Source organism: Ranitomeya variabilis, chromosome 6, assembly GCF_051348905.1.
Source record: "Ranitomeya variabilis isolate aRanVar5 chromosome 6, aRanVar5.hap1, whole genome shotgun sequence".
In the NCBI taxonomy this organism is placed as follows: Eukaryota; Metazoa; Chordata; class Amphibia; order Anura; family Dendrobatidae; genus Ranitomeya; species Ranitomeya variabilis.
The window spans coordinates 385,227,621-385,244,878 of NC_135237.1; positions in this window are offsets into that span (position 1 = coordinate 385,227,621).

The following is a 17,258-nucleotide window of genomic DNA, read 5'->3' on the forward strand; positions in this document are numbered from 1 at the left end:
GTAAGGGGAAAATACAAAACGTAGAAATGAAAACAGATTCAGCAAATGAGGCCCACTAATACTAGATAGCAGAAGACAGACAGGGAACTGTGCGGTCAGTAAAAAACCCTATACAAAATATCCACGCTGAGAGTTCAAGAACCCCCACACCAACTAACGGTGTGAGGGGAGAAACTCAGCCCCCTAGAGCTACCAGCAAGCAAGGAAATCACATATTAGCAAGCTGGACAAGGACAAATAAATAACCAAGAAACATATTGAACACTGATGAGCAAAAAATAACCAAACAGAAACTTAGCTTCTCATAACGAGACTGATAGCGAGGGAATTCAGGAGAGATCAAAATAGCACTGAATACATCGACAGCAGGCAACAACTGATAGTCCAGGTGAGCTAAATAGGAAACCAGCTCACAGATAACGAGACAGCTGATCAGCCTCAGACCTGCAGAATGACACAAAGAGCCACCAGAGGGAGCCCAAAGACAGCACTCACACAGTACCACTTGTGACCACAAGAGGGAGCCTAAAAACAGAGTTCACAACACCATCAGTACTGTACAACCTAAATTTCTGTTATCTGTGTCCTTGATTTGCTCATTGTCATAATTTTCTGTCATGGCGTTTGTGGATTCAGGTGCCGCCTTGAACTTAATGGACTTTGAGTTTGCCAGGCGTTGTGGTTTTCCCTTGCAGTCTTTGCAGAACCCTATTCCTTTAAGGGGCATTGATGCTACACCTTTGGCTAAAAATAAGCCCCAGTTCTGGACACAGGTGACCATGTGCATGGCGCCAGCCCATCAGGAAGATTGTTGATTTCTGGTGTTGCATAATTTGCATGATGCTATCATGCTGGGTTTTCCGTGGTTGCAGGTACATAATCCTGTGTTGAATTGGAAATCTATGTCTGTGACTAGTTGGGGATATCAGGGGGTTCATAATGACGTTCCTTTGATGTCAATCTCCTCTTCTTCCTCTTCTGAAATTCCAGAGTTTTTGCCTGATTTTCAGGATGTATTCTGTTGTGAATTTGCTTTTTGCTCCCTCTAGTGGTTACTAGTTTTTTTGACTCTGGTTTTTCTGTCATTCCTTTTATCCGCACCTGGGTCGTTAGTTAGGGGTGTTGCTATATAAGCTCCCTGGACCTTCAGTTCTATGCCTGGCAACGTAGTTATCAGAGCTAGTCTGCTGTGCTCTTGTCTACTGATCCTGGTTCCAGTTATATCAGCTAAGTCTGCCTTTTGCTTTTTGCTATTTGTTTTGGTTTTGTATTTTTGTCCAGCTTGTTCCAAATCTATATCCTGACCTTTGCTGGAAGCTCTAGGGGGCTGGTGTTCTCCCCCCGGACCGTTAGACGGTTCGGGGGTTCTTGAATTTCCAGTGTGGATTTTGATAGGGTTTTTGTTGACCATATAAGTTAGCTTTCTTTATTCTGCTATCAGTAAGCGGGCCTCTCTGTGCTAAACCTGGTTCATTTCTGTGTTTGTCATTTCCTCTTACCTCACCGTCATTATTTGTGGGGGGCTTCTATCCAGCTTTGGGGTCCCCTTCTCTGGAGGCAAGAAAGGTCTTTGTTTTCCTCTACTAGGGGTAGCTAGATTCTCCGGCTGGCGCGTGTCATCTAGAATCAACGTAGGAATGATCCCCGGCTACTTCTAGTGTTGGCGTTAGGAGTAGATATATGGTCAACCCAGTTACCACTGCCCTATGAGCTGGATTTTTGTATTTTGCAGACTTCCACGTTCCTCTGAGACCCTCGCCATTGGGGTCATAACAGTTTGCCAGGCCAGTATTAAATGTTTAATGCATTGCAGAAGAGGGATTATAAGAAAGAAGATTCTGAGTTTTTTTTTTTTTTCTTCTTCCCCTTTACCTCAGAGTGGCTATGCTTGCTGCAGACATGAATGTCCAGACCTTGATTACAAGTGTGGACCAGCTGGCTACTCGTGTGCAGGGCATACAAGACTATGTTATCAGAAATCCTAGGTCAGAACCTAAAATACCGATTCCTGAACTGTTTTCCGGAGACAGGTTTAAGTTTAGGAATTTCGTGAATAATTGTAAATTGTTTTTGTCCCTGAGACCCTGTTCATCTGGAGATTCTGCTCAGCAAGTAAAAATTGTTATTTCGTTCTTACGGGGCGACCCTCAGGATTGGGCTTTTTCGCTGGCGCCAGGAGATCCGGCATTGGCTGATCTTGATGCGTTTTTTCTGGCGCTCGGTTTACTTTATGAGGAACCCAATCTTGAGATTCAGGCAGAAAAGGCCTTGCTGGCTATGTCTCAGGGGCAGGACGAGGCTGAAATGTATTGCCAAAAATTTCGGAAATGGTCCGTGCTGACACATTGGAACGAGTGTGCACTGGCCGCTAATTTTAGAAATGGCCTTTCTGAAGCCATTAAGAATGTTATGGTGGGTTTTCCCATTCCCACAGGTCTGAATGATACTATGGCACTGGCTATTCAAATTGACCGGCGGTTGCGGGAGCGCAAAACCGCAAATTCCCTCATGGTGTTGTCGGAACAGACACCTAATTCGGTGTAATGTGATAGAAAAACCGCAAATTCCCTCATGGTGTTGTCTGAACAGACACCTGATTTAATGCAATGTGATAGAATCCTGACTAGAAATGAGCGGAAAATTCATAGACGCCGGAATGGCTTGTGCTACTACTGTGGTGATTCTACACATGTTATCTCAGCATGCTCTAAACGTATAGCTAAGGTTGTTAGTCCTGTCACCGTTGGTAATTTGCAACCTAAATTTATTCTGTCTGTAACTTTGATTTGCTCACTGTCATCTTATCCTGTTATGGCATTTGTAGATTCAGGTGCTGCCCTGAGTCTCATGGATCTCTCATTTGCTAAGCGCTGTGGTTTTACTCTTGAACCATTAGAAAATCCTATTCCTCTTAGGGGTATTGATGCTACACCATTGGCAGCAAATAAACCGCAGTATTGGACACAGGTTACCATGTGCATGACTCCTGAACACCGCGAGGTGATACGTTTCCTGGTTTTACATAAAATGCATGATTTGGTTGTTTTAGGGCTGCCATGGTTACAGACCCATAATCCAGTCCTGGACTGGAAGGCTATGTCAGTCTCAAGTTGGGGCTGTCGTGGTATTCATGGGGATTCCCTGCCTGTGTCTATTGCTTCTTCTACGCCTTCGGAAGTTCCGGAGTATTTGTCTGATTATCAGGATGTCTTCAGTGAGTCTGAGTCCAGTGCACTGCCTCCTCATAGGGACTGTGACTGTGCTATAGATTTGATCCCAGGCAGTAAATTTCCTAAGGGAAGACTGTTTAATCTGTCGGTACCTGAACATACCGCTATGCGTTCATATATCAAGGAGTCTCTGGAGAAAGGACATATTCGTCCGTCTTCTTCCCCTCTTGGTGCGGGATTCTTTTTTGTGGCAAAAAAGGACGGATCTTTGAGACCTTGTATTGATTATCGGCTTTTAAATAAGATCACTGTCAAATTTCAGTATCGTTTACCGCTGTTGTCTGACTTGTTTGCCCGGATTAAGGGTGCCAAGTGGTTCACCAAGATAGACCTTCGTGGTGCGTACAACCTTGTACGCATTAAGCAAGGTGATGAATGGAAAACCGCATTCAATACGCCCGAAGGTCATTTTGAGTACTTGGTGATGCCTTTTGGGCTCTCCAATGCGCCTTCAGTTTTTCAGTCCTTTATGCATGACATTTTCCGGAAGTATCTGGATAAATTTTTGATTGTTTATCTGGATGATATTTTGGTTTTTTCTGATAATTGGGATTCGCATGTGGAGCAGGTCAGGTTGGTCTTTAAAATTTTGCGTGAAAATTCTTTGTTTGTCAAGGGCTCAAAGTGTCTCTTTGGTGTACAGAAGGTTCCCTTTTTGGGGTTCATTTTTTCCCCTTCTGCTGTGGAGATGGACCCAGTCAAGGTCCGAGCTATTCTTGATTGGACTCAGCCCTCGTCAGTTAAGAGTCTTCAGAAGTTCTTGGGCTTCGCTAACTTCTACCGTCGTTTTATCGCTAATTTTTCTAGCATTGTGAAACCTTTGACGGATATGACCAAGAAGGGCTCCGATGTAGCTAACTGGGCTCCTGCTGCCGTGGAGGCTTTCCAGGAGTTGAAACGCCGGTTTACTTCGGCGCCTGTTTTGTGCCAGCCTGACGTCTCACTTCCCTTTCAGGTTGAGGTGGATGCTTCGGAGATTGGGGCAGGGGCCGTTTTGTCGCAGAGAGGCCCTGGTTGCTCTGTTATGAAACCTTGTGCCTTTTTCTCTAGGAAGTTTTCGCCTGCCGAGCGAAATTATGATGTGGGCAATCGGGAGTTGTTGGCCATGAAATGGGCATTTGAGGAGTGGCATCATTGGCTCGAGGGTGCTAAGCATCGTGTGGTGGTCTTGACTGATCACAAAAATCTGATGTATCTCGAGTCTGCTAAACGCCTTAATCCGAGACAGGCCCGCTGGTCATTGTTTTTCTCCCGCTTTGATTTTGTTGTCTCGTATTTACCAGGTTCAAAGAATGTGAAGGCCGATGCTCTTTCTAGGAGCTTTGTGCCTGATGCTCCTGGAGTCGCTGATCCTGTTGGTATTCTTAAAGATGGAGTTATCTTGTCAGCTATTTCTCCGGATCTGCGACGTGTGTTGCAGAGATTTCAGGCTGATAGGCCTGAGTCTTGTCCACCTGACAGACTGTTTGTCCCGGATAAGTGGACCAGCAGAGTCATTTCCGAGGTTCATTCCTCGGTGTTGGCAGGTCACCCGGGAATTTTTGGCACCAGAGATCTGGTGGCCAGGTCCTTTTGGTGGCCTTCCTTGTCAAGGGATGTGCGGTCATTTGTGCAGTCCTGTGGGACTTGTGCTCGAGCTAAGCCTTGCTGTTCTCGTGCCAGCGGTTTGCTCTTGCCCTTGCCTGTCCCGAAGAGACCTTGGACACATATCTCCATGGATTTCATTTCTGATCTTCCGCTATCTCAGGGCATGTCCGTTATCTGGGTGATATGTGATCGCTTCTCCAAGATGGTCCATTTGGTTCCTTTGCCTAAGCTGCCTTCCTCTTCCGATCTGGTTCCTGTGTTTTTCCAGAACGTGGTTCGTTTGCACGGCATCCCTGAGAATATTGTGTCAGACAGAGGATCCCAGTTCGTTTCCAGGTTCTGGCGATCCTTTTGTAGTAGGATGGGCATTGATTTGTCGTTTTCGTCTGCTTTCCATCCTCAGACTAATGGACAGACGGAGCGAACCAATCAGACTTTGGAGGCTTATTTGAGGTGTTTTGTCTCTGCTGATCAGGATGATTGGGTGACATTCTTGCCGTTGGCTGAGTTTGCCCTTAATAATCGGGCTAGTTCCACCACCTTGGTTTCGCCTTTTTTCTGCAACTCTGGTTTCCATCCTCGCTTTTCTTCGGGTCATGTGGAGCCTTCTGACTGTCCTGGGGTGGATTCTGTGGTGGATAGGTTGCAGCAGATCTGGAATCATGTGGTGGACAACTTGAAGTTGTCACAGGAGAAGGCTCAGCGCTTTGCCAACCGCCGCCGCGGTGTGGGTCCCCGACTACGCGTTGGGGATTTGGTATGGCTTTCTTCCCGCTTTGTTCCTATGAAGGTCTCCTCTCCCAAATTTAAACCTCGTTTTATTGGGCCTTACAAGATATTGGAAATCCTTAATCCTGTATCTTTTCGTCTGGATCTTCCTGTGTCGTTTGCTATTCACAATGTATTTCATAGGTCCTTGTTGCGGCGGTACATTGTGCCTGTAGTTCCTTCTGCTGAGCCTCCTGCTCCGGTGTTGGTTGAGGGCGAGTTGGAGTACGTGGTGGAGAAGATCTTGGATTCTCGCCTCTCCAGGCGGAGGCTTCAGTACCTGGTCAAGTGGAAGGGCTATGGTCAGGAGGATAATTCCTGGGTGGTCGCCTCTGATGTTCATGCGGCCGATTTAGTTCGTGCCTTTCATGCCGCTCATCCTGATCGTCCTGGTGGTCGTGGTGAGGGTTCGGTGACCCCTCACTAAGGGGGGGGTACTGTTGTGAATTTGCTTTTTGCTCCCTCTAGTGGTTACTAGTTTTTTTGACTCTGGTTTTTCTGTCATTCCTTTTATCCGCACCTGGGTCGTTAGTTAGGGGTGTTGCTATATAAGCTCCCTGGACCTTCAGTTCTATGCCTGGCAACGTAGTTATCAGAGCTAGTCTGCTGTGCTCTTGTCTACTGATCCTGGTTCCAGTTATATCAGCTAAGTCTGCCTTTTGCTTTTTGCTATTTGTTTTGGTTTTGTATTTTTGTCCAGCTTGTTCCAAATCTATATCCTGACCTTTGCTGGAAGCTCTAGGGGGCTGGTGTTCTCCCCCCGGACCGTTAGACGGTTCGGGGGTTCTTGAATTTCCAGTGTGGATTTTGATAGGGTTTTTGTTGACCATATAAGTTACCTTTCTTTATTCTGCTATCAGTAAGCGGGCCTCTCTGTGCTAAACCTGGTTCATTTCTGTGTTTGTCATTTCCTCTTACCTCACCGTCATTATTTGTGGGGGGCTTCTATCCAGCTTTGGGGTCCCCTTCTCTGGAGGCAAGAAAGGTCTTTGTTTTCCTCTACTAGGGGTAGCTAGATTCTCCGGCTGGCGCGTGTCATCTAGAATCAACGTAGGAATGATCCCCGGCTACTTCTAGTGTTGGCGTTAGGAGTAGATATATGGTCAACCCAGTTACCACTGCCCTATGAGCTGGATTTTTGTATTTTGCAGACTTCCACGTTCCTCTGAGACCCTCGCCATTGGGGTCATAACAGTATTCGATGAGCCCAAGTCCAGTTCCCTTCCACCGCATAGGGACTGTGATTGTGCGATTGACTTGATTCCAGGCTGTAAGTTTCCTAAGGGCCGACTTTTCAACCTGTCTGTGCCTGAACATACAGCCATGCGGAGTTATGTTAAGGAGTCTTTGGAGAAAGGGCATATTCGGCCATCTTCTTCACCATTGGGAGCGGGATTTTTTTTTGTTGCTAAGAAGGATGGCTCCTTGAGACCCTGTATTGATTATCACCTCTTGAATAAGATTACGGTCAAGTTTCAATACCCTTTACCTCTGCTTTCCGATTTGTTTGCTAGGATTAAGGGGGATAGTTGGTTTACGAAGATTAACCTTCGGGGGGCATATAATCTTGTTCGTATTAAGCAGGGTGATGAATGGAAAACTGTGTTTAATACGCCCGAAGGCCATTTTGAATACCTTGTGATGCCATTCGGGCTCTCTAATGCTCCATCTGTTTTTCAGTCCTTCATGCACGATATCTTCCGGACTTATCTTGATAAATTCATGATTGTATATTTGGGTGACATTTTAATTTTTTCCGATGATTGGGAGTCTCATGTGGAACAGGTCAGGATGGTATTTCAGATCCTTCGTGATAATGCTTTGTTTGTGAAGGGGTCTAAGTGTCTCTTTGGAGTGCAGAAGATTTCTTTTTTGGGCTTCATTTTTTCTCCCTCATCTATAGAGATGGATCCGGTTAAGGTTCAGGCCATTCATGATTGGATTCAACCCACATCCGTGAAGAGCCTTCAGAAATTTTTGGGCTTTGCTAATTTTTATCGCCGTTTCATTGCTAACTTCTCCAGTGTGGTTAAACCCTTGACCAATTTGACGAAGAAAGGCGCTGATGTGATGAATTGGTCCTCTGCGGCTGTCTCTGCCTTTCAGGAGCTTAAACGCCAATTTACTTCTGCACCGGTGTTGCGTCAACCGGATGTTTCTCTTCCGTTTCAGGTTGAGGTGGACGCTTCTGAGATTGGGGCAGGGGCCGCTTTGTCTCAGAGGGATCCTGTTGGTTCCTTGATGAAACCGTGTGCCTTCTTTTCCCATAAGTTTTCGCCTGCTGAACGCAATTATGATGTCGGCATTCGGGAGTTGTTGGCTATGAAGTGGGCGTTTGAGGAGTGGCGACATTGGCTTGAGGGAGCTAAGCACCGTATTGTGGTCTTGACCGATCATAAAAATCTGATTTAACTCGAGTCTGCCAGATGGCTGAATCCTACACAGGCTCGATGGTCTTTGTTTTTTTCCCGTTTTGATTTCGTGGTCTCGTATCTTCCGGGTTCTAAGAATATTAAGGCTGATGCCCTCTCTAGGAGTTTTTTGCCTGATTCTCCTGAGGTCCTTGAACCGGTTGGCATTCTGAAAGAAGGGGTGGTCCTTTCTGCCATTTCCCCTGATTTACGACGGGTTTTTCAGGAATTTCAGGCTGACAAACCTGACCGCTGTCCAGTGGGGAAACTGTTTGTTCCTGATAGATGGACTAGTAGAGTGATTTCTGAGGTTCATTGTTCTGTGTTGGCTGGCCATCCTGGTATTTTTGGTACCAGAGATTTGGTTGGTAGGTCCTTTTGGTGGCCTTCTTTGTCACGTGATGTGCGTTCTTTTGTGCAGTCCTGTGGGACTTGTGCGCGGGCCAAGCCTTGTTGTTCCCGTGCTAGTGGGTTGCTTTTGCCTTTGCCGGTCCCTGAGAGGCCCTGGACGCATATTTCTATGGATTTTATTTCTGATCTTCCGGTTTCCCAGAGGATGTCGGTTATCTGGGTTGTTTCTGACCGGTTCTCTAAGATGGTCCATTTGATGCCTTTGCCTAAATTGCCTTCCTCTTCTGATTTGGTTCCGTTGTTTTTTCAGCATGTGGTTCGTTTGCATGGTATTCCGGAGAATATTGTGTCCGACAGAGGTTCCCAGTGTTGTTTCTAGGTTTTGGCGGGCCTTTTGTGCTAGGCTGGGCATTGATTTGTCTTTTTCTTCCGCATTTCATCCTCAGACAAATGGCCAAACCGAGTGAACTAATCAGACTTTGGAAACTTATTTGAGATGCTTTGTGTCTGCTGATCAGGATGATTGGGTGGCTTTCTTGCCATTGGCCGAGTTTGCCCTTAATAATCGGGCTAGTTCTGCTACCTTGGTTTCGCCCTTCTTTTGTAATTTTGCTTTTCATCCTCGTTTTTCTTTGGGGCAGGTTGAGCCGCCTGACTGTCCTGGTGTGGATTCTGTGGTTGACAGGTTGCAGCAGATTTGGGCTCATGTGGTGGACAATTTGGTGTTGTCTCAGGAGGAGGCTCAACGTTTTGCTAACCATCGTCGGTGTGTTGGTTCCCGGCTTCGGGTTGGGGATCTGGTCTGGTTGTCTTCCCGTCATGTGCCTATGAAGGTTTCTTCCCCTAAGTTTAAGCCTCGGTTTATTGGTCCTTATAGGATTTCTGAGATTATTAATCCGGTGTCTTTTTGATTGGCCCTTCCGGCCTCTTTTGCTATCCATAATGTCTTCCATAGATCTTTATTGCGGAAATATGTGGTGCCCGTTGTTCCCTCTGTTGATCCTCCGGCCCCTGTGTTGGTTGATGGGGAGTTGGATTATGTGGTTGAGAACATTTTGGATTCTCGCTTTTCGAGGCGAAGGCTTCAGTACCTTGTCAAATGGAAGGGTTATGGCTAGGAGGATAATTCTTGGGTTTTTGCCTCTGATGTCCATGCTGCTGATTTGGTCCGTGCCTTTCATCTGGCTCATCCTGATCGGCCTGGGGGCTCTGGTGAGGGTTCGGTGACCCCTCCTCAAGGGGGGGGTACTGTTGTGAATTTTGCTCTTGGGTTCCCTCCGGTGGTTGTTGGTGGTAGTGCAGTTGTCCCTGGGTTGCAATCCTGGGCAGGTGTCTCTGCTGATTGCAGCTCTGACTGGGGTATTTAGGTGTGCAGGATTCATTAGCCCTTGCCAGTTGCCCATTGTTCTTGGAGGTTTTGCTTCTCTGTCTGGTTCCTCCTGCCCTGCTGCAAATTCAGCAAAGATAAGTCTCTGGTTTTTGTTTCTACAGCACACATGCTGTGTGCTTTACAATTCAGTGCTATTCATTGTTTTTTCTTGTCCAGCTTGGACTGTGTTTGGATATTTCAGTCAAGTTGGATTTTCAGGAGATGCAGATATACATTCCATGTCTTTAGTTAGATGGTGGAATTTTTGTATTATCTGCTGTGGATATTTTTAGGGTTTTAATACTGACCGCTTAGTATTCTGTCCTATCCTTTCCTATTTAGCTAGCGTGGCCTCTTTTGCTAAATCCTGATTTCTGTCTGCGTGTGTCTTTCCTCTAATACTCACAGTCAATATTTGTGGGGGGCTGCCTATCCTTTGGGATTCTGCTCTGAGGCAAGATAGAATTCCCATTTCCATCTATAGGGGTATTTAGTCCTCCGGCTGTGTCGAGGTGTCTAGGATGTGTTAGGTACACCCCACAGCTACTTCTAGTTGTGGTGTCAGTTTAGGGTTTGCGGTCAGTACAGGTTCCACCTACTCCTGAGAAGGTCTCATGCGGCTCCAAGGTCACCGGATCATAACAGGTCCTAACATTGCCACAGTCCGCTATGCTAATAATTGAGGTGACCTACCTGATAGTGTGGGGGTAAGACACTGGGTCCTTTGGTGCAGCTTTTGGAGACTAGTTATTTTTGGAGCAGTTGATCTCCTCGTGCCCTTTGGATACTCAGACCTTTCCACATTTGTGGATGGTATTGCTGGACAATTATTTGTACTGATTTCACATTGAATATGGTACTTTAGTTAGAACTTTACTGCTTGTTTATGAATGGGATAACAGCATGCATATATTGTCTGGTCCACATTATTTTGGTGTGGTCACATTGAGATATACATATATACAATTGATATTGACTGTGCAGTGTTTCTTTTTGAGTATTTAACTCATATTTGTATGGACCCTAATCCTCTATTCTGTTTGTGGGGTTTTTAATTGTTTAAAAAAAAAAAAACAGTTCTTGTGTGGTGTTTTCAATAAAATCTTGTCATCTTTTGTACTAAAACTATTGGTGTGGTGATCCCAATTTTTTGATGCATGTACTTTTCTCTGTGTTGTTTGTCTATATTGATATGCATCAGGTGATCCCCTTTTTTTCTATTTAAAGTGGATGGTGCCCGCTCCAACTGTGTTTTGTGTTTGTACATTCATAGATCTGTGGTTAATTCCTGCTGAGTTCTTTAAAAAAAACTGCGTGCCAGTGTACCTAAAAGACTTGATGCTGTTTGGAAGGCAATCACACCAAATCTTAATTTAGATTTCTATTTTGTTCATTCACTTTTTATTTTGTTAATTGATAAAAAAATAAACAATTAGCACTTCTATTTTTAAAAGCATTCTTACTTTGCAGCATTTTTTTCCACACCTGCCTAAAACGTTTGGACACTACAATACTATATGGAAAAAAAGGATTATGACACAAAATATATCAGTTTCATGTAGTTGCCAAAAGCTGGAAAGATAATTACACTCACCTCAGCTCTGGCTGACGTGACCATATGGTGAACCTTTTCTAAAGGAACATGGTCTGACAAGGCTGCAAATGTTCGCCTGTCAATTTTGAGTCAAGCTGGCCAGAATTAATGGCCACTTTTTTTTCACTTTATTAATAGTACATTACTATGTAAATCAAGTAGAATATTATCTGCAACAGAAGATAAATAGGTTCCATGCAAAGTAAGATATATATTTTTAATCATAACTGTCCTATTAAAAAGGAAGGATTACAAACTACAGAGATCTATAAAGTTGTACTGAATATTCATTAAGCTGCATCCTAGATATTTTGGGACATTTTATGTACTACGTTAAAGAAGTAAAATATACAAGCTCAGTTGCCTGGTGAAAAATGAATCTACATTAGAAATATATCATTTTAATTTAAAATGTAACATAATGCAGGTGTTTAAAATCAGTGTATAAGTTCTGACGCAATGGAAATTTACATTTCAGCTGCTCTGCAAAGACCTTGAGTTCTGCAGACTTTTTGCAGAGTAAATACAGTAAATGTCTGATTTAGATTTTTTTGCTTTAGTTGAAATGCTGTTAATAATTACCCACATTCCAAGGCAGACTTATAGAAGCTATTACTCAATCCTTTTACTGCCAAACATTTTTTTTTTCAAAATTTTTCACCTCTGATAGCCAGGATAATTTTCACACATTTGTCAAATTTACAATTACACTTTTGTACAAATAAAAATTAAATAACAAAATAAAAAAATTATACTAAACCCCTATACCTAAGATATTTTGAAAGTAGATACCTAGCACATTGTCAAAATGCAGCTCAGTGGTTTATATAAGCACCTTCATGTAAATTTTCAAAGAGAATTTTCTTTTAAAACAAAGCTCTACATAACAACAGACAACACTTTACAATAAAGAACGGTGTCATACATAATAAAAGCGGAAACTATGGAAAGGATTAGGCTATACATAAGTGAATACAAAATTTACTAAGGGAATATGTTATACATAATAAGGCTACATTCCTGTATCCGTGTGACGATTTGGTGTTCTTCCTGATATTTTTCTCGGACAGCACAAACACCCATTGAGTTTGTCCAATTCTGATCCTCAAAATCAGATCATAAATGGACATTCCCTGAATTTTGCAGATCTCATTCTCGGATCCATGATTTTCATGGAAATGTGAATGGATCTGTGAAATGCTTAGTCCTTGTGCAGTCCAATAAAAAAAATCTTGCAGCATACTGACATTTCATACAAATATGACAACGTAGCCATAGGGATTTAAAAAATAACAGATTTACTCCAAGCCATGCAGTATTAAGAATAAATACTTGTATGCAGCAACCGCTGACGTCTCGTCTGATTAGAGCCATTTTTGATTGTTTCTTCTACAACTAGACAGACCTTCATGCTGATCTCTTCCAGGCACAACTCATCTTGCCATACCGATCACAGCAGCCCTGAAAATAACGATGTCACATATATTGTATATATGCATTTGTCTCCTGACTAGTGTTGAGCGATACCGTCTGATACTTGAAAGTATCGGTATCGGAAAGTAATGCGCGCTTGTCCTGCCTCCCGTGACGTCATGGCTTGTGATTGGTCGCGTCGCCCATGTGACCGCGACGCGACCAATCACAAAGCCGGAACGTAATTTTAAAATCCTGAAGGACCTAAAATTACGTCACGGCTTGCTGTGATTGGTCGCGTCGCGGCCACATGGGCGGCACGCGACCAATCACAAGCCGGGACTTCACGTAAGGAAGGAAACGCGCTAATTTTAAGCAAACAACGCTGCCGGTTCCCTCGGTGAGGTCCAGGCTGCGTCGGAGAGGTGAGTATAGCAATATTTTTTATTTTAATTCTTTATTTTACACATTAATGTTGTTTCAATACCGATACCCGATACCACAAAAATATCGGATCTCGGTATCGGAATTCCGATACAGCAAATATCGGCCGATACCCGATACTTGCGGTATCGGAATGCTCAACACTGCTCCTGACTAAAAAATCTTCCACACTGCGCCCCTGAACACAAATATGTACCCCACCATTAATATACTATATCCACATACTATTCAAAATATATAGTGATTCATAACCCAACATTTTCCCCCCATTAGCTGTAATCTTTGTGGCTCAATAACTACAAGTTAATCAGTCTGTGACAAATTAGTCCAAATAGGTGTGCTATATGGAATATTCCCCTGGACAGGGCATTGCACAGGGCACTTGTCCTGATGAAGCTACTTGCAGCGATACGTGGGGGCCTGCCCTCGCACCCCTATCTCGCTCCTTGTCTCCTCTCCTTGCTATCATGCTTATAGCAACCTGATACCTCACTGCCACTCTCTGACTCCCATGTGTATGTTATTCCAAGGTGTATTGCAGTTTGGTTGTAGGGCATGGGCCCTTCATATATTGTTCATGCTTTTTGCACATGTTCTGGTCTCATCAGTTTGTAGAAACTTAATTGTTTCCCTTGGGTACACCCGGGAATGACACAGCTACATCTAAGACTAGTTGCTCATTTGGGAGCCTCATATGCCTGGTTCTACCAGACATTATTTTACTGTGTCTCTCGGGTTCAGCCACACATCATTATACCTTGTTGTGATGTGTGTCCAGATGGATATTCCTTATACCATGCCTATTTGGAACATGTAGGAGGATTTATACACCATTTTCTTGAGTGCTTTATCCACTGTACTTACTATTCATATTGTTATTGTATTGCATTATTTATGTGGATTGTTCATAGTTTATAGGGGTTTGGTTTATTCTCTTCTTTTTATTTGCATTTTTAAATTATTTTTATTCATTGTGTGTGCATGTGTTAATAAAACGAATTCTATGGTTCATAAGGTATGCAAGTCTTATATTTATTAGTCCTTTCTCCTCCCTTTGCCCGCATATATACCAGGATGGGCTCAGATGGGGAACCTGTATACCAGGATGGGGGACATATATACTAGGAAAGGGCCCAGGATGAGGGACATATATACCAGGATGGGCTCAGGATGGGAGTCATAAATATCAGGAAGGAGCCCAGGATGAGGGACATATACCAGGATGGAAGACGTGTATACCTGGAAGGGGGATGTTACTATATAATGAGGGTGGTGGGGCAACGCATATGTAGTAATAGGATTTAGAATGATAAAAAGGCCCATACATCTGACCAACTTGGTAGGGGGGTGGCCAAGTCCAAAATTTGCATTGGGATCCATCTGACTCTAGTAACGTCGATTGCCATGCATTATATAATTATGATCTATTGACTGCTGTTGTACCAAGTGGAGATGGGATTTCTGTAATGCAGTCACCTGGACAGTATTTTTTTTACTACTATTTGATGTAATGAGCCTAGCATAACTCAGTATACTATAATGAGACACTTGCAATTAATGTTTTCTGACATGTATACAATTGATTGTTGTTCTGAATATCATATAATTAGAATTTACATATTTTAATAATGTTTGGTATATGGTATATTTATGACATTGCTGCTATTTGGTCTTTATAGGGGTGAACATACCATTAATCCAACTTGTGCAGCCGCATGGGGTGCAAAGGGAAAAGAGGGCCCACTTCCACCACTAAAGCAAGTGGAATTTTGCATTTTGATGAGCAATTGGCCTGCAAAGGGTCCATATATTATTTTTGCACGGGGCCCTCTTCTGCCTGTGTCTGCCAGTAGGTATACATACAGTATATGTGGATGGCTTTGCAAATGTGCACATTCTATTTAGTTCTTGCATGCTACTTCTTTCTAGTAGTCATATCGATTACTTGTAAATAAAATCATATTTTTTTATTAGTATTATGACTCTTTTGTTGTTTTTGGTATTTTTTAAAATAATTTAGTGGATTGTTATTTTTATAATAAAATAGTATTTTTATCAGTGATATAGAATTGCATTTCTGGAACAGTATCAGCTTTGTAATTCTATAAAACTTGCTTAAATAAAATTTTTCTAGTATTTTCATTTTCTCTTTTACACTAGACACCTATATTTGAAGGGTAGTAATAAGTTTGGTAGCGCAGTGTTTGGCTATCTAGTCCCACAGAGAATAAGGAGAGTGAGTTGTGCATGCTTCGCCTCTGCTCCAGATGGGGCTCTTCAGAGCACATTCTCGGGCATGGTGGTGGATCCAGAAGTTAGACCCTAAAGGTACCTTCACACTGACCAACTTTCCAACGATAACGATAGCGATCCGTGACGTTGCAGCGTCCTGGATAGCGATATCGTTGTGTTTGACACGCAGCAGCGATCTGGATCCTGCTGTGATATCGTTGGTTGGAGCTTAAAGTCCAGAACTTTATTTGGTCATCAGATCGGCGTGTATCATTGTGTTTGACAGCAAAAGCAACGATGCCAGCAATGTTTTACAATGGTAACCAGGGTAAATATCGGGTTACTAAGCGCAGGGCCGCGCTTAGTAACCCGATATTTACCCTGGTTACCATTGTAAAAGTAAAAAAAAAACCACTACATACTCACCTTCTGATGTCTGTCACGTCCCCCGGCGTCCGCGCTGCTGCTCAGAGCTTCCTGCACTGAATGTGTCAGTGCCGGCCGTAAAGCAAAGCACAGCGGTGATGTCACCGCTGTGCTTTAGGGCCGGCGCTTACACAGTGCAGGGAAGTGGACGCCGGGGGACGCGACAGGCACCGAAATGTAAGTATGTACTGTTTGGTTTTTTTTGCATTTACACTGGTAACCAGGGTAAACATCGGGTTACTAAGCGCGGCCCTGCGCTTAGTAACCCGATGTTTACCCTGGTTACCCGGGGACTTCGGCATCGTTGGTCGCCCGGAGAGCTCTCTGTGTGACAGCTCTCCAGCGACCACACAACGATGAAACAGCGACGCTGCAGCGATCGGCATCATTGTCTATATCGCTGCAGTGTCGCTTAATGTGACGGTACCTTAAGCTATCAGGAAGATATCACCTATCCTACAGATACTGTATAACGTCTAAACTCGGTACAACCCCTTCTCTGGATTTGAAACTAGCAGCTCCTGTGCACCAGTCGGCAGCTCTTCCTTCTGAGCTATTCAGCTTGCTGGACACTTCCATACATATCCAAATACTTAAACCTATGTTGTTGCTGATATCTCCTCCCTGCGTTTCCTGTTGGTTACCACCCTGTGTTCCTGATTGGCTCATTCAGATTTTACACCCTATTTAAACCTGGCCTTGCTCTCTGTTCCTTGCCTGATTATTGAGCTACCTGCCTTTAGTCAAGCTTTCTTCCACCTGCTATTCCTTCAAATGACACTACTGCTCCTGGTAAACGACCTCTGGCTTCCTTGACTATGATTCCTGCTTATTCCTTGAAATGACGCTTCGGCTCCTGGTAAATGACCTTTGGCTATCTTGACTATGATTCCTGCTTATTCCTTCAAACTACATTGCTGTTCCTGTGTATCGACTCCTTGGCTGTTCCAGACTATACAACCTGCCGATGCTGCCCCTTGTGGGTTCAATATCACTACTCCAACCAGGTCAGTCCGTAACAGAATAATCACGCACACAAAATGGAGTCTGTTGCAGCACAACTGAGGCAACAAGCTGCTGTTGGGTCAGGAAAAGGAAATTATTGAGTTGCAGAGGCAACTTCTGGCATTGCGCAACTCTGGCCCAGAATCAAATGCACGCATGCCGCTGCCCGCAAAGTTCAGCGGGGATCGTTATCACTGCAGTGGATTCCTAAATCAATGCCGTATCTATTTCCAGGTGCTTCCTTCTCTGTTTACCAGTGACAAGAAAAGGGTTGAGACCCCTGATAATTTGGAAGACTTCATTCAGCTATACATCCGAATTGATCAGAGACTCACTGAATGAAGAAAGGAAAGGCTGCTAGTGCTTGGAAACCCCCCCCAAGTACTCCTTTACTCAATCAGCATTAAAAAAACAACAGGAAAAGGAAA